The sequence below is a fragment of the Salvelinus namaycush genome, chromosome 29 (assembly GCF_016432855.1).
Source record: "Salvelinus namaycush isolate Seneca chromosome 29, SaNama_1.0, whole genome shotgun sequence".
In the NCBI taxonomy this organism is placed as follows: domain Eukaryota; kingdom Metazoa; phylum Chordata; class Actinopteri; order Salmoniformes; family Salmonidae; genus Salvelinus; species Salvelinus namaycush.
The window spans coordinates 16,124,830-16,143,745 of NC_052335.1; the positions used below are offsets into that span (position 1 = coordinate 16,124,830).

The 18,916-nt window shown below is 42.9% G+C and overlaps 1 protein-coding gene across 3 annotated transcripts in view; it reads left to right on the plus strand.

Annotated features, from left to right (window-relative positions):
- LOC120024094 (protein dispatched homolog 1-like) overlaps positions 1–18,916 on the plus strand; it is a 77,600-nt gene that overhangs the window by 31,773 nt on the left and 26,911 nt on the right. For 2 of the 3 annotated variants that reach the window (XM_038968226.1, XM_038968228.1), the window contains exon 1: positions 18,542–18,706. The exons of the other annotated variant lie outside the window; for it this stretch is intronic. The gene's annotated coding sequence lies outside the window, so the exon portion shown is untranslated. Of the gene's footprint in view, positions 1–18,541; positions 18,707–18,916 lie in introns of those variants that run through there. 3 annotated transcript variants of the gene reach the window in all.

Here is an 18,916-nt window from a genome sequence, read left to right on the forward strand (position 1 = left end):
ATATTCCATCCAGTTTGCTTTATTTTTGTAATATATTACACTGGATCTTTCTTGAATAAGTTCCTTAATTTCTTTTTGTTTTTCCTCTAACTTATTCTGTGCCTCTATGGTACCGTTTTTATTGTTATCTAACTGTACTGTTAGTCCTTCAATTTCCTTTGTTAATATGGACTCTTTTGATCGAAATTGCTTTTGTTTTATAGATGAGTACTGAATTGCATGGCCTCTAAAGGCACACTTAAAAGTGTCCCATACAATATGGGGATCTGCTGTACCTATGTTATGTCTAAAAAAGTCAGTTATAAATTCTTCTGTCCTAGTTCTAAACAATTTATCATCTAGTAGGCTTTGATTAAATTTCCAATATCCTCGCCCACGTGGAAATTCTGTAAGAGTAATATATATGCCAATTATGTGATGGTCCGACCGCATTCTGTCCCCTATCAAACACTTTTTAACTTTTGGTGCCAGAGAGAATGATATAAGAAAGTAGTCAAGGCGACTAGCTTGATTAAGCCTCCGCCATGTATATCTCACTAGGTCAGGGTATTTAAGTCTCCATATATCCACTAATTCCAATATATCCATGACATTCCTGATTTCCTTAAGTGCCTGAGGGTGATAGTTTGTAGTGTGATTTCCTTTCCGGTCCATAGAGGTATTTAAGACCGTATTAAAATCTCCCACTATAATAATAGAGTCTAGTGTTGCTTGTAGAGTTGATACATTCTTATATATATTGTCAAAGAAGCTTGGATCATCATTATTCGGACCGTATAGGTTAATAAGCCATATATGTTTATTGTCCAATAACATATTTAAAATAATCCATCTACCTTGAGGATCTGTTTGGACAAGTTGCACATTTGGATCAAAGTTATTATTAATTAAAACCATCACCCCTTTTGAATTTCTTTGCCCATGGGAGAAATATATTTCGCCCCCCCAGTTCTTTTTCCACAAAACTTCATCTAAAACTGTTGAATGGGTTTCCTGTAAACAGTAGATATTATAGTCCTTCTCTTTTAGCCAGGTAAATACTGATCGTCTTTTCTTATTATCTGCTAAGCCATTACAATTGTAACTGGCTATACTTATTTCACCACTTACCATAATGAGACACACCTTTCAATTATTTTTATCAAAATATATGTTTGTAAACGTCCTATTAAAAAGTAACATAATGATTGAGTGTCTATATAGTTGTACCATGACAATTGCATCTCCACTAAGCAAACCTCCAATTGGTCCCCACTATTCCACCCGCCAAAAGCCCCCATCTCGAGTTGGGTTGTCATCCCAATGCCCGGCAGACCACCCCCGACCCCCCGCATCGCACAGCCCCGGACCGACTGGGATCCATCCTTCGAAAAGTGCACACAGCACCATCCACCGAACCGAAGCAGATCCATTGCCAAATGCATTTCCATCGCCCTCGCCTCGATTTTTATTACATATTGCTGTGAATCATCCTCTATAGTCCCTAACATCTTTTACTTCTTCCTTCGCAACAGTTGTGGGATACACACATACACCCACACACATTCAGCCCTTACCCCCACACAACCATAAGCTCACCCTCTCAACAGGGATGAGGGATGAGCAGTTTGTTAGTGCTCATTTGTGGCAGCTTTGGAGGAAAATGTTGTATTAGGCTACTTAAAGTTTATTATCTGTCGATTTTGATACTTTCCTCAATGCACTTGTAGATGAATGTATTGAGAAAGCTCCTCTCTGCTTTGACACATTGAAATCCACAAAGAATACAGGTGTAGGATTTAAGTTTTTCTCACAGCAGGAAAATAATCCTGCAGCAACAGGAAATGTGAATTATTGTGTGGATTAGAATTAATGGCCATTTTTGTAGGAGTTGATACATTTTTAGTTTGGGGAAATCAAGTCTGACATTATAAATGACAAACTTTAGAAGCCCTTTAAAACCTTGAATACACCTCCCCAGTGGTTCAGCGGTCTAAGGCACTGCATCGCAGTGCTTGAGGAGTCACTACAGCAATGGGTTCGATCCCAGACTGTGTCACAGCCGTCCGTGACCGGGAGAACCATGAGGCGGCGCACAGTTGGCTGAGAAACGCCCGGGTTAGGGGAGGGTTTGGCCGGTCGGGATTTCCTTGTCGCATCGCGCCTGAAAGCTGACATTGTTTCCTCTGACACATTGGTGCGGCTGGCTTCTGGGTTAAGTGAGCAGTGTGTCAAGAAGCAGTGCGGCTTGGCAGGGTCGTGTTTCGGGGGACGCATTGTTCTCGACCTTCGCCTCTCCCAAGTCCGTAGGAGTTGCAGCGATGGGACAAGACTGTAACTACCAATTGAATATCATGAAATTGGGGAGAAAAAAGGGGTAGAAGTACAACAACAAAAAAGATAATAAACTACCAGTTTACATTTCCTGCAACAACAAGGTGATCAAATGAATATTCTACATTTATACCCGCCTCATGAATGATTCAACCCTAGCAGGAGATTATTTTACCTAATGCTCAGTCACTATTCATTAATGACCCCATTCTGAACAGCAAACCATCTGGGTTTGACACCTCACAACTGACTCGACCATAGGCAGGTATAGTGTGTGTATATTTGTTCAGTAACAGAGGCCCTAACTCTGAAACTCCTGGTTGCTCACTGATTGGAGTTTTCATTTCTCTTATTGATTATCAATAGCAAATTGGAGGAGTTGGGTTCTTTGCTGCCAGAAAGGTTTCACCAAAGGCCCGATGTAGGCTATTCTTAACTAGAGGTAATACTCTGCCCTGTAGTTCATTTTGGCTGTTTTTGGCTCATTTTTGGTCTATTGTGGTGGCAGTTCCGCTGGTGGTCCCATGTAAACAGCTCTCAAAGGGGTTCCCCTCTCCTAGTCTCTCTCCCAGGGAGCCTGTGCCTCTGGTTTAAATGGGGTAATTGATAGTAGAGGATGCCTGATCCTGGTGCCAGGAAGGACCAGCTCTGTGTCTCTGACCCCTCCTGTACAAAGGGACCCTCTCCTCATCCCTTCTCTCAGAAAGCTGGGAAGAGTAAATATTTAGCAGGCCGCACAACAATGGCTCGGCCAGGGAGAGAATGAGACTTTCATCAGAACTCATGGCTAAAGGGACATTTGGCAGAGGGGGAACTAGTTGGCTAGTTGGCTAAATTTGGAGGAGGGTGTTTTCAGGGGAAAGGAATCTCTCATGCTGAAGACTCATTTCTAGAGCTGTTTTTTCACTAGAACCCAGATCAGCCACTAAGGATACTTTTTATCTAAACATACACTACCGTTCAAAGGTTTGGTGTCACTTAGAAATTAGAGTGTCTAGAGTTGCAAAGAAAAACAGTTGCAAAGAAAAAGCCATATCTGACTGGCCAATAAGAAGAAAATATTAAGATGGACAAAAGAACACAGACACTGGACAGAGGAACTCTGCCTAGAAGGCCAGCATCCCAGAGTCGCCTCTTCACTGTTGACGTTGAGACTGGTGTTTTGCGGGTACTATTTAATGAAGCTGCCAATTGAGGACTTGTGAGGCATCTGTTTCTCAAACTAGACACTCTAATGTACTTGTCCTCTTGCTCAGTTGTGCACTGGGGCCTCCCACTCTTTTTATTTTGGTTAGAGCCAGTTTGCGCTGTTCTGTGAAGGGAGTAGTACACAGCAATGTACGAGATCTTCAGTTTCTTGGCAATTTCTCGCATGGAATAGCCTTCATTTCTCAGAACAAGAATAGACTGACGAGTTTCAGAAGAAAGTTCTTTGTTTCTGGCCATTTGGAGCCTGTTATCGAACCCACAAATGCTGATGCTCCAGATACTCAACTAGTCTAAAGAAGGCCAGTTTTATTTCTTCTTTAATCAGAACAACAGTTTTCAGCTGTGCTAACATAATTGCAAAAGGGTTTTCTAATGATCAATTAGCCTTTTACAATTATAAACTTGGATTAGCTAACACAACGTGCCATTGGAACACGGGAGTGATGGTTGCTGATAATGGGCCTCTGTACGCCTATGTAGATATTCCATAAAAAATCAGCCGTTTCCCGCTACAATAGTCATTTACAACATTAACAATGTCTACACTGTATTTCTGATCAATTTGATGTTATTTTAATGGACAAATAATGTGCTTTTCTTTAAAAAAACAAGGAGATTTCTAAGTGACCCTGAACTTTTGAACGGTAGCGTACATTTAAGATGCTTCACACTGTTGAAGTGATCAGACATCCTTTCTGTCAGCGCTCTCTCTCCTTTGTTTGGAAAACTACTTCAACTCCATTATGGCACACATTTTATTCTGTTCTTTTACCCCCCTCTTTGACATTCTAACACTGACGTGTGTGTGTGTGTTTGTCTTTTTTACAAGCCAAGTTACCAGCCTTCCTTTAGACACGCTCTGAATTTCCTTTCTCACTACCCCCTCCCCCACACTCTTCTATCCTACATTAGATTAGTTGCTTGTAAACCTTTGTACAGTACTACATCTCACTTAATGCCCACACAATGAAAAAGGGGTTTTGCAGTCTAAAGGCCTCTGCCGGGTTCCATTGGAAAGGGCTTAAAGTAGGTTTTGTCTCCCGTGCGCCACCTTTGTGACTGACATTAACAGCCTAGAGGACTGCAGGCCGGCGTAGGGCGCACTGTGCGAAGGCTGTTCCCTGGCCAGGGAGAGAAGCATGGGATCAACACTGTGATTTACTGTAACTCGTAAATCCTCGTCATTTACTGCCATAATTACTCCTCCAAAGGTGTGAAGTGCTTCAACAAAACATAGTGTGCTGGGATGAATGGGCCTGGCCCCCCACTCCCGACTCATTCTGGCTGGCACGATTACGGCTGCCACGGCAGAGAAAGCCCAGTCCAGGGTCACTGAGCCTCTCAACACTGGGAAAGCTCACTTCTCCCACTGACACAGCGGGGGGGCAGGAGGGACATTTTGACACGGCGTAGTAGATGGTATTAGAAAAAGCTCCAGCAACCGTCTTTTCCAATGATATAACTTTAATGTTAAGTTATTAATTATGTATTTGCATCATGGAACAGAGTGCAAAGACCAGTCATCACTGGCGCTAATCTTCCAACACTCCAAACAAACAATAAGTCGTGGTTAGAATGAATAGGAGTGAGTAGGAATCAACACTTCAATGGGAAATGAATGAAACAAACAAACAGGATCAATATGGAAAACAGGCTGGCAATCTGTCTCTGGGTTTCTATTGGGTGTGTTTTAATTGGTCAAGTTAAAGCGGTGTTGGTCGTGCTGCTCTAGCAGACTAATGGGCTGAGTATGTAGCTGAGTGAGTACTAAAGGGTTGCAGGCCCACGGCTGTGCCAGGCAGCCAGCCAGTGGTTTATGAACCACTCTCCTTCACTTGTTCCTTAACATTCTCCCTGTGTTTGCGTGTGTGTTCGATTATGGATGTGTAGTTGCGAGTGTGTGTATATACATATGACACAGGCCTGTGAAAGGAAAAAAGCGCCCCCTCGTTGTAATGCCTTTAAGGGAGGCCTGTTGACCCAAAGCATGATGTAATTCAATAAGCCTGTCACTAATAATTTCCCACTTCTTTTAATGGGCTGGAGATTGATCCAGGTTCTGTAGCAAGGCCCCATTTTCTCTGGGCGGGGTGTTTTTCCTGCTCCATCCATTTTACTGCCATATTTCACTGTTTATAAATATTTATGCACATATACAGCTGTCTAATAAAGACTAGGAACTGGACGGCTTTCCAGTTTTCATTTTTAAGATCTTATATTTTGCTCTTGGAAATGCCAAAAAGCTGTACCCACCCTTTTTATAATAATAATAACAGCTTGTTTTCTCACGTAAAAGAAAAATGACAAACAGACCTTCACCCCTATAAGTATGCATATACATGCTCTCTTACATACACAAACATACCCTCATACACTACATGACCATAGGTGTGTGGACACCTGCTCGTCGAACATCTCATTCCAAAATCATGGGCATTAATATGGAGTTGGTCCCCCCTTTGCTGCAATAACAGCCTCCACTCTTCTGGGAAGGCTTTCCTTTAGATGTTGGAACATTGCTGCGGGGACTTGCTTCCATTCAGCCACAAGAGCATTAGTGAAGTCGGGTACTGATGTTGGGCGATTAGGCCTGGCTCGCAGTCGGCGTTCCAGTTCATCCCAAAGCTGTTCGATGTAGTTGAGGTCAGGGCTCTGTGCAGGCCAGTCAAGTTCTTCCACACTGAACTCGACAAACCATTTACGTTTGGACCTTGCTTTGTGCACGGGGGCATTGTCATGCTGAAACAGTAAAGGGCCTTCCCCAAACGGTTGCCACAAAGTTGGAAACACAGAATCATCTAAAATGTCATTGAATGCTGTCGCGTTAAGATTTCCCTTCACTGGAACTAATTGGCCTAGCCCGAATCATGAAAAACAGCCCCAGACCATTATTCCTCCTCCACCAAACTATGACGGTGCCACATTGAAAGTCACTGAGCTCTTCAGTAAGGCCATTCAACTGCCAATGTTTGTCTATGGAGCATGGCTGTGTGCTTGATTTTATACACCTGTCAGCAATGGGTGTGGCTGAAATAGCCCAATCCACTCATTTGAAGGGGTGTCCGCTATATACCAGAAGTATATAAAAGTATGTCCATGTCTGCTTCGTACCCTGATGCTGTGAAGTGGATGGATGGGTCGGGGCGTTCTATACAAACACAGGGAGTTGTGAGGAGATACGTGTAGCTCTCAGGCCTCTTTCTTCTGGGCTCCTGGTACTGTATCAGTTTCCTATTACTATTTGTACTATTTGTTTTGAGGCCCGGGGCACCAGCGTTTCAGATGCTGTGTTAAGTGGATGGGCTGTCAGAAAAAGTTCCCACAGTCATTCTTTGAGTGACTTTTTTTTTTTTTTTTTTTTTTTTTACAGATAGGGACTTAGATGAGCTCCCCCCCTCCTTCCAAACACACCCTCCACCTACAGTATCAGGCCCACATGTACGTGTGACAGTCATGAGTACACACGTGAGTATTTATAGTCTACATTTGTTAAAGCTCACATTTATCATGTGGCCTGCTGGTGTCAGTGACTGCTGCGTTCCCATGTCTCTCTGCTGCTACTCTTGTCCCCCTCCACACACACACACACACTTTGGTTTACATTCATGAATTCACCCCTCACCACAGAAATCATCCTGATTGAGAGAGAACGGGAGAACATTTGAGAAAATGGTCTATATTCTATAATCATTTCTTGATGGGCCTAACTTGTATACAGTCATTCTGTTGTTGGATTCTTCAGCTTGTTAGGGGAAGAATTGTAAAGGTTTGTTCTATCAAACTTGCGACACTAGTCCATTAGCATATGGCAGCGATCATCAGAAGCTATAAAGAGGGAAGCGGTGTGCCTCCAGGGCTGGACTGGTTTTTATTTGGAACCACTTAAGATATTCACCTGTGTAAAATTGTTTATCTTGGAAAGAATGGTAAATAAATCCGCTTGGGCCTATAGCCAATCATAAAGTGCGCAGAGTGCCCGTAAAAGCGTAATTAGACCAGTCTCAGACCAACTTTTGACATTGGTTGCCATTCTTTACAAAACCCTCTTAACAACGTATAGCTGGTTTGCTGCCAAGAGCAAAAAAAATCAAAAGGCTGAGGGCCATTACTCACTCACTCTGGGAAAGGTTAATGCACTGTTCTGTACTGGCCTTAAGGTGTATATTAGTATTATTACTTAGCCGTGAACAGATCCAATAACTGGGCCTGCACTTTACGTGTAAAAAAAACAACAAGGGAACGAGAGAGATGTGAAATGCTCTTTGTGTTCAAATGTCGACACATTTTTGTATTTTTCTTTTCTGGGGGAGCAGCTGCGGAGGCCTAAGCCCCGTCTCACTGGTGTACTCCCCTCCGTAGGGAGCATGATGCCAGCCGCTCCACTCTGCCCCAACCCTCCTAGAACCAGTCCCATTAGTGGGGCTAATACACCCCCGCCTTCCCCACTCCGTCCCGGCCCCAGAAAGCCCACTTGTCCTTGGGCCGCTGAGTGAGATGACACAGGATGAAGTCACTCCATTTGTGTTGGCACAGAGACCGGACCGATGCCGGGCTGCCAAGAGTTCTTGGACACGTCTCGCTCTGGTGAGAGGGAGAGGAACCATAAGGTAGAGTTTGTGTCGCAGTACGGTGGGCCCACGTCCAGCATTACTTTTGCACAACCTGTGTTGAAAACCCCACTGAAATAAGACAATATTGTAAATTGAGGTGGTGATGTTATAGAGTGCATGACGCTGAAAGTTGGGAGAGGTTCCTGTTCATGTCTTCACTCCTAGCGTTGACATGCTGACATGAGTCAAAGACACTTTTTGTATGTTATTGTTTTTGGATGTGTGTACCTTTTATTATCCATAATTCCAGTCATTTTGCGCTCTGACAGTATTTTGACAGTGGTGTGTGATCTCACTGCGAGTTTTTTCCTCTCTGTATCCGGTGCTGTGTGATTTACCTGCTGTGGAATCAGAGGGTCCCAGAGACATTTTACATCCTCGTCCCAAAAAGGTAGCTAGCGGAGGCCAGAGTTTGACAGACATCCTCCCACCCCCTATCCTTCCCCTCAGAGGCCGGAGAGGAGCTGCCCTGTCCTGTGTTTGTAGAGCAGGGGCTAGGGGGAAGTTTGACTCTGGAAAGCTTTGCCTGTGTTTGGGCAATTCCTCAAAGGCTTAGCCGACCTGATGAACAAATGCTACATTTGGGCTCCTCAAAGAGTCTCTTTCCATTACCCCCACCAGCAAACCCCAGCCTCCTCCCCCTCCCCGGTCGGCTGGACTGCCCTGTCTGTCTCAGCCCTTCGTTAGCATCTCAGCAAGCCCAAGATCAAACAACATGGACGGACTCCTTCCTTCCACTGTCACTCTGCTCTATCATTTGTAGTGCCAGTCTCAGTTTTCTGTTGCTCTGAGCGACCTAAACGTAACATGTAAGTGTTGGTCCCATGTTTCATGAGCTGAAATAAAATATGCCAGAAATGTTCCATACACACAAAAAGTTTATTTCCTTCAAGTTTTGTGCACATTTGTTTACATCCCTGTTAGTGAGCATTTCTCATTTGTCAAGATAATCCATCCACCTGACAGGTGTGACATATAAAAAATCTGATTGAACAACATGATCCTTACACAGGTGCACCTTGTGCTGGGGACAATAAAAGGCCACACTAAAATGTGCAGTTTTGTCACTGAAGTTTTGAGGGAGTGTGCAGGAATGTCCACCAGAGCTGTTGCCAGAGAATTTTATATTAATTGCTCTACCATAAGCCTCCAACATCATTTTAGAGAATTTGGCAGTATGTCCAACCAGCCTCACAACCGCAGACCACGTGTATGTAGTCATATGGACGAACGATGTTCTGATGTCAACATTGTGAACAGAGTGCCCCATGGTGGCGGTGGGGTTATGGTATAGGCAGGCATAAGCTATGGACAACCAACACAATTGCATTTTATCGATAGCAATTTGAATGCACAAAAATACTGTGATGAGTACCTGAGGCACATTGTGAGGCCCATTTTTTGGGGGGGGAAGTATTCAGACCCCTTGACTTTTTCCACATTTTGTGACGTTACAGCCTTATTCTAAAATGTATTAAATCGTTTTTTCCCCCTCATCAATTTGCACACAATACCCCATAATGGCAAAGTGAAACCAGGTTTTTAGACATTTTTGCACATTTATAAAAAAAAATAAAAAACTGATATCACATTTACACAAGTATTCAGACCCTTTACTCAGTACTTTGTTGAAGAACCTTTGGCAGCAATTACAGCATCGAGTCTTTTTGGGTATGACGCTACAAGCTTGGCACACCTGTATTTGAGGAGTTTCTCCCATTCTTCTCTGCATATCCTCTCAAGCTCGGTCAGATTAGAAGGGGAGTGTTGCTGCACAGCTATTTTCAGGTCTCTCCAGAGATATTAGATTGGGTTCAAGTCAATCATTCAATTAATCAAATGTATTTATAAAGCCCTTCTTACATCGAATGGTTGAGGGACAGCTATTGGGGAACTGTGGGGGGATTTTGGAGGGTTTGGGTTCACGTTTTTTGGCCTGGTGGCAGAACTGTCAATGTGCCCTTGAGCAGGGCATTGACCCTGGATGCTTCTAGGTGTCGCTCTGAATGGGAGTCTGTTGGATGACTTTTATGGTGTAGTTGTTGAGCAGCTTCACTGCAAGTATATTGTATGTTTCGGGTATTCAATTAAATAATAATAAATAAAAAATAGTGGTCCTACAACGGAACCTTGAGGAACACCGAAATTTACAGTTGATTTGTCAGAGGACGAACCATCCACAGAGACAAACTGATGTCTTTCTGACAGATCTAAACCAGGCCAGAACTAGTCCGTGTCGACCAATTTGGATTTCCAATCTCTCCAAAAGAATGTGGTGATCGATGGTATCAAAAGCAGCACTAAGGTCTAGGAGCACGAGGACAAATGCAGAGCCTTGGTCTGACAACATTAAAAGGTAATTTACCCCTTTTGATTGCAGTCTCAGTGCTATGATGGGGGTCTAAAACCAGACTGAAGCATTTCGTATACATTGTTTGTCTTCAGGAAGGCAGTGATTTGCTGATTTTTCAAAACGTTTTGAGACGAATGGGAGATTCGATATAGGCTGATTTAGTATTTTCTGGGTCAAGGTTTGGCTTTTTCAGGAGAGGCTTTATTACTGCCACTTTTAGGGAGTTTGGTACACATCCGGTGGATAGGGAGCCATTTATTATGTTCAACATAGGTGGGCCAAGCACAGGAAGCCGCTCTTTCAGTAGTTTAGTTGTAATAGGCTCCAGTATGCAGCTTGAAGGTCTAGAGGCCATAACTGTTTTCATCAGTGTCAAGAGATATAGTATTAAAAACTTGAGTGTCTCCCTTGATCCTAGGTCCAGGAAGTGTTGTGCAGACTCAGGACAACTGAGCTTTGGAGAAATAGCCAGATTTAAAGAGGAGTCCATAATTTTCTTTCTAATGATCATGATCTTTTCATCAAAGAAGTTCATGAATTTATTACTGCTGAACTGAAAGCCATCCTCTTAGGGAATGCTGCTTTTTAGTTAGCTTTGCGACAGTATCAAAAATACATTTTGGATTGTTTTTATTCTCCTCAATTAAGTTGGAAAAATAGGATGATCAGACAGTCTTTGATACTGCACAGGTACTGTCTTTCCAAGCTAGTCGTAAGACTTCCAGTTTGGTGTAGTGCCATTTCGGTTCCAATTTTCTGGAAGCTTGCTTCAGGGCTCGGGTATTTTCGGTATACCAGAGAGATGATAGTTTCTTATGACAAATGTTTTTTGATTTTAGGGGTGCGACTGCATCTAGGGTATTACGCAAGGTTAAATTGAGTTCCTCAGTTAGGTGGTTAACCGGTTTTTGTACCCTGACGTTCTTGGGTAGGTGGAGGGAGTCTGGAAGGGCATCTTTGGGTTGTCCGAGAATTTATAGCACAGCTTTTGATGGTCCTTGGTTGGGGTCTGAGTAGATTATTTGTTACGATTTTCAAACGTAATAAAATGGTGGTCTGATAGTCCAGGATTATGAGGAAAAACATTAAGATCCACAATATTTATTCCACGGGACTAAGCTAGGTCCAGAGTATGACTGTGGCAGTGAGTAGGTCCGGAGACATGTTGGACAAAACCCACTGAGTCGATGATGGCTCCGAAAGCCTTTTGGAGTGGGTCTGTAGATTTTCCCATGTGAATATTAAAGTCACCAAAAATGTGAATATTATCTGCCATGACTACAAGGTCCGATTAGAAATTCAAGGAACTCATTGAGGAATGCTGTATATGGCCCAAGAGGCCTGTAAACAGTAGCTATAAAAAGTGATTGTCCAGTCTCTGGCTGAGCCACTCAAGGACATTCAGGAATTTGTCCTGAAGCCACTTTTACTTTGTCTTGGCAGTGTGCTTGGGGTCATTGTCCTGTTGAAAGGGGAACCTTCGCCCCAGTCTGAGGTCGTGAGCGCTCTGGAGCAGGTTTTCATCATTTTGTACTTTGCTCAGTTCATCTTTCCCTCGATCTTGACTAGTCTCTCAGTCCCTGCAACTGAAAAACATCCCCACCACATGATGCTGACACCACCATGCTACACCATAGGGATGGTGCCAGATTTCCTCCAGGCGTGACGCTTGGCATTCAGGCCAAAGAATTCAATCTTGGTTTCATCAGATGAGATAATCTTGTTTCTCATGGTCTGAGAGTTTTTAGGTGCCTTTTGGACAACAACAAGCATGCTGGCATGTGCCTTTTACTGCGGAGTGGCTTCCGTCTGGCCACTCTACCATAAAAAGGCCTAATTGGTAGAGTGCTGCAGAGATGGTTGTCCTTCTACCTGGCGGCGTAGTGTGTTACTGATGGTAGGCTTTGTTACTTTGGTCCCAGCTCTCTGCAGGTCATTCACTAGGTCCCCCCGTGTGGTGTGGTTCTGGGATTTTTGCTCACCGTTCTTGTGATCATTTTGACCCCACGGGGTGAGATCTTGCGTGGAGCCCCAGATCGAGGGAGATTATCAGTGGTCTTGTATGTCTTCCATTTCCTAATAATTTCTCCCACAGTTGATTTCTTCAAACCAAGCTGCTTACCTATTGCAGATTCAGTCTTCCCAGCCTGGTGCTGGTCTACAATTTTGTTTCTGGTGTCCTTTGACAGCTCTTTGGTCTTGGCCATAGTGGAGTTTGGAGTGTGACTGTTTGAGGTTGTGGACAGGTGTCTTTTATACTGATAACAAGTTCAAACAGGTACCATTAATACAGGTAACGAGTAGAGGACAGAGGAGCCTCTTAAAGAAGAAGTTACAGGTCTGTGAGAGCCAGAAATCTTGCTTGTTTGTAGGTGACCAAATACTTATTTTCCACCATAATTTGCAAATAAATTCATAAAAAATCCTACAATGGGATTTTCTGGATTTTTTTTCTCATTTTGTCTGTCATAGTTGAAGTGTACCTATGATGAAAATTACAGGCCTCTCTTATCTTTTGCACAATTGGTGGCTGACTAAATACTTTATTGCCCCACTGTAGACAGCTGTGTGCCTTTCCAAATCCATGTCCAATCAATTGAATTTACTACAGGTGCACTCAAATCAAGTTGTAGAAACATCTCAAGGATGATCAATGGAAACAAGATGCACCTGAGCTCAATTTTGAGTCTCCTAGCAAAGGGTCTGAATACTTATGTAAATTAGGTATTTCTGTTTTTAATTTTTAATACATTTGATAAAAATGTTTTTTTTTAACTCTTCACTTTGTCATTATGGGGTATTGTGTGGGGATTGCTGAGGATTTTTTATTTATTTAAGCAATTTTAGAATAAGGCTGTATTGTAACAAAATGTGGAAAAGGTCAAGGGGTCTGAATACTTTCTGAAGGCACTGTATGTGACCAACATGCATATCTGTATTCCCAGTCATGTGAAATCCATAGATTAGGGCCTAATGAATTTGTTTCAATTGACTGATTTGCTCATAAGAACTGTAACTCAGTAATATATATATTTCCACACTGAGTTTGAAATCATACTGTGACATTTTGAAAATTATGATAATGCTCTTTTAGTGTAAGTGTTTGAAAAGACTGCTTGAAATTTCAGCGTGTTTTGGTGGGATGGAGTTTTGGCCTGCCTGGTGGTGACATCACCCGGCAGTAAATTAGTTAATAGACCAATAAGAAAGAGAGTTCCAAACCTCTGCCAATAACAGCTAGTTTTCAGTTTTCCCCTCCACTCAGACCACTCCCAGACAGTCCTAGCAAAATCCTTGTTTAAGAAAGGGCTCTTTGCTAAGAAGTAATATATATAAAAAAAAAAAAATATATATATATATATATATATTGTACCATTTTAACTGAAAACAATCACAGTAAGGTACTTGATTTTTACCCATAAATGATTCAATATTGAGATAAATATAGCGTCATTTTTCCTTTTTAAAAATGTGTCATGACCAGAAGAGGAAGTATACCGAGGTGGCTCCTCTAGCACTTGAGGAGAAGAGGTGGAAAAGGGACTGAGGTGGAGAGAGAGAAAGCAGAGGGTGCACTGCCGCTGTATGCGAAAGGAGGACAAAGGCCCAGTCGCACTGCTCCAAAGCCCTGACACCATGTGAAATCCTTTGTAAAAACAACTGTATTAGAGGGCAGAGCCTGCTTTTGTGCCAAAGGGCTTTATGAGGGTGGTTGTGGAGTGGGAGGTTACGTCCCAGTCCAAAGCTGGAGCAAGGCTGAAGAACAACCCACTGTTCTAAGAATCATTTCCCCTTGTCTTCCCAAACATACAAATCTAAGTTGTTTTGTCGGTTTGTGTTCTGGGATTGTCAAGTGTTTGGCCTAGTAATTCCTTGTGACCTAAAATAAGTTTGTTCTTGATCATCACAATAATAGGCCTATTCCATCCTGAGAGGACTTGAAAGGAAAGGACGAACCATTTATCAGCAAAAAAATAAATAATAATTTCATTGGCTCTGCCATCAGTCTGTCAAAGTGAGCAGTCTATCAAGGAGCAGGACACTAATCCGGACACTTCTAAAAAATCCCGCTATGCCCTCAGACAAACCATCAAACAGGCAAAGCGTCAACAACACGTCTGCCACGCTGATCCTCAACACTGGGCCACCTCAGGGGTGCGTGCTTAGTGCCCTCTTGTACTCCTTGTTCACCCACGACTGCGTGGCCAAGCACGACTCCAACACCATCATTAAGTTTACTGACAACACAACAGTGGTAGGACTGATTGCTGACAACGATGAGACCGCCTATAGGGTGGAGGTCAGAGACCTGGCAGTGTGGTGCCAGGACAACAACCTCTCCCTCAATGTGAGCAAGACAAAGGAGCTGATCGTGGACGGCCCAGTACATCACTGGACCTATATACTAGGTGGTGTCAGAGGAAGGCCCAAAGAATTGTCAAAGACTCCAGTCACCCAAGTCATAGACTGTTGTCTCTGCTACCGCACGGCAGCGGTACCGGAGCGCTAAGTCGAGGAACAAAAGGCTCCTTAACAGCTTCTACCCTCAAGCCATAAGACTGTCGAACAATGAATCAAATGGCCACCTGGACTATTTACATTTACCCCCCCCCCCCCCCCCCCCCCCTCCTTTGTTTTTACACTGCTGCTACTCGCTGTTTATTATCTATGCATAGTCACTTTACAAATTACCTCTAACCTGTACCCCCACACATTGACTCGCTACCGGTACCCCCTGTATATAGCCTCGTTAATATTATGTAATTTACTTGTGTTACTTTTTGATTAAATGTTTTACTTCAGTTTATTTTGTAAATATTGTCTTAACTCTCTTGAACTGGATCGTTAAGGGTTTGTAAGCATTTCACGGTAAGGTCTACACTTGTTGTATTCGGTCCATGTGACAAATAAAAATGTGATTTGATTTGAGTATAGAACAGGTGCGTGTGATCTCATTTACACCTCCAAGCTGTCCATCAACACCTATAAGAGGAATGCAGATTAGCACTACGGCCATCCAGCTACATCACTCCACTATCTCTTTTATTTCAAGCCAAGATTTTTCCAGCTTATTTTCATGTTTTTCTTCTCTTCCGGGAAGGAGCAGGTCATATGGCTACAGCATGTGGCTGGATGTAGTTTAACTTTCTCCAGCTACTCCAGCAATTCCTTGCGCTTCCCGTGAATCTCCAACTAGACAACAAGGATTATTCAGCACATTGACTATTCTTCTGTCTTTGGTCATGGGGAGACGGGAGAGGTTGGGCCTCAGTTAGTGCAGATACAGTTTAGTGTACTGTAATAATCTTAGATTTAGGCCTAATTATTCTCTCTGCCTGTCTCTGGCAGTAAGTCCTGGCGGTCCCTGCGGACTTGGGGAGAGTTAATCGGGGGGGAGATGTCCGTCCTTACTCTTGAGGTGTCAGAGGGGATTGGGTTTCCCTGGGTTTTCCGAAACCCAGACACACAGAAGCCACAGAGCAATGCTGCAAGATACTGTCCCCCCCCCCCCCCCCCCCCCCCCCATTACCACATGCAGAGGGTTGCACAATGAGGTTGTAACATTACCTGACGGTTCCTGCCTGATTTCAGCTTTCATGATTGCCTATTGGGTCACCGTAAATGTGCTTCCAAATCAAAAGCGAGTTGGATCATGTTTAATTTATAGCAGGAAGGCTTCGTGCAGTGTGTGTTTTTTTTCTCTTAGCTGTTTGATGTTTTATGTCCTTGGAATGTGCAAGAGGGAGCGGCTTTGGCTCTACCTTGGGCATTTGTGCTGCATTTTGTTTAAGCATAGGCTTATATGTATTCTGCATCTGTGTAAACCCGAATGTGCATATTTTGTATGGGATCATTCAGTTGTCTACAGTATTTTTTTTGTCACCCTAGTACTTTCAACATTACTTTGACCCTTGCATTTAGAAAGAACAAGCTCCAATTGATCATGCAATTTAAAAATTTTATCACATTTCCATTGGCGCTCCAAATCTTAACAGGGAACAACTGTCTTACTCCAAGTCAATTCCTGTAAGAGTTTAGAATCAACTCTCTCCATTCCTACTTCCCTCCATTTTCTCCTTTTTTACATTTTGTTGTTGGCTGACCCTGTCAGTTTGATGAGCTGTGGGTGATCATTGCTGGGACCAGTATGCTTTGATTACAGCTCCTTCCAGTTACTGTGCCCTTTGATGTGGTTTCCCTGCCGTCCAGGGCTGCAGCGGCCCGCCAGCCAGCCAGGCTCTTGTTATTTCAAAGGGGGAATCCTCGCTCAACTCGGATGGCCTGGGCTGACCAGGCACATGACCACCACAGGCATGGCTGGATACTGATACGCCAGGCTTTAGTGTGATAATCCTACCCACTCATGAGGTTTAATGGGGCTATAGGCACTGCCCTTTAACCGTAAAGCTGTTTATTCACACAGAGCTAACTAGCCTGTAATATAGCCTGTACCCAGCTGTATATTAATAGGTGATAATCATGTTTGGTCACACACACAAGCTTTCTTGTTGAATGGGACATTCTTGGTTCTGAGTTGTTATTTTTATAAATCGCTTGTTATTTTCTATTAGTAGCCTACGTAATGTAGTGTAGGCCTACTGGATGTCTGCTTTGCAAGTAGGCCTACATTAGGCTATATTGTTATTGTTGGCTCGTATTAATTTAAACAGGGAAAGTGTTTGTCTAAAGATGTGGAGAAGTGCTGCTAGGGTAACATTACGATAGCTTATTGAAGCTACAGAATTGTAAATATATACTGTTATAACACACCACAATGTATACAGCAGTTTACAATTCAATGAAAGTTGACTTGTGGTAAACGGTGTTAAACACAACTGTTCTAAACATAGAAAACCTAGGATACTTTCCATGTAGCCAGCACCCTACTGCAGTGCACTGCATATTATGGTGTGCTATATGAACTGTGTCCTGATGTTAGCAGACAGCTGAAATTAAAGCCAGGTATGACCTCTCTCTTCCCATGATTCCACGTGATGAAGAACCACTCCTGCTGAGCAGAATGCTCCGAGCACAAAAAGTTATTTTCCAAGAGTCTGGAAGATGAACTCTTCCATTTTTCATCTTGTGGGAAAGATTGTGATATTGCATGGTATAGTGGAGATATGACAGGGTTGCAACATGTTGGTGAAACAGTCCAAAAGATATGGTAATCATTTTGTTGTGTGGCCCAACTGTTGCTTGAGTTTGGTTATTATCAGAAAGTCCACTGTGAGTTTTCAATCAAACTACAGTTATTTCAATGGGAATGGGCAGGGTGGAGAGGTCTATGAGGTAAAGGGGAGTATATTTTAGGGGATTATTAAGTTATACACAACACAGCCAAAGGACTGAACACATCTAGTGTACAATCTTTAATTTGATGTATGATGCCATGGATGGGGTCATAAAGAAGGGTTTTGAGGTCAAACTAAACATGTTATTGATACCAAAGAAGTGATTATTTCACGACTTAAGTAGTCTGTTGACAGCTGATTTTATTGGTCAATTTAATTTGTAAAATTGATGTTGAGTCATTTTTCTCTCACATCCTCTGACTGGGAATTTGTGTGAAATGCAGCTAGATGCCAAGATTCAATATGATCCGCGGTAGATCCGCGTTAATAGGTGCTTATAGCAATGTCCGATTGAGCCTACATATGCAGCATTTACCGTGAAGATAACGTTGCCCTTAAAAGGTGCATAGCGGACAAAGCACGATTGGATTGAATCTGGGACTTAGAAACCTCTCAATAATAGTCAGTGATTGACTGAATAACATTTTCATCCTAAAACAAGCTCGTAATATTTTTTTTTTTTCCTATCGTGATAATGAAATAAGTCAGAGACTCATAACACTCAAATGTTAGTTTGTTGTGCTGTTTACTAGTGGTGATGAACCTCCGTTCCTCCAGCTGTCGTGTGCTGCAGAGGCACTGATTGGGTTAAAAGTCTCAGAGCATCATACACGTCCTATCAGTGGGCTAGTGCGCAGTCCCAGCCCACCGCCTACCCGAGACAGGGTGCATGTGTTTGTCATTCTAGCTGTCCGCTTCCCCGTTAGTTTCTAACTTCTTTCGCTGCGACTTGTTGCTGGGGTTTTTTGAGTTTTTTGTTGAACAAGTGGTGGATACTGTAAACCGAAGCCATTTTCGGTGAATATTTTAAACTTCGACGAGCACGAACGGAACGCAAACATCTAGAGCTCCAACACTTCGATAAGGTATCAAACCTGTGAAACGGTGTACTTTTTATGTATCCGTTAAATGTTGACTGGATTGATTCTCTGAAAATACGGATGTTTTTATACCCCATAATCTAAATGGTTTAAATATATATATATATATGTGTGTATGTTGTTCCTACTGTGTATGGTATTAAAGAGGGGTTTTATAATAATATACAGATAGCGGATTCCGTCTCCGCTGCTGCA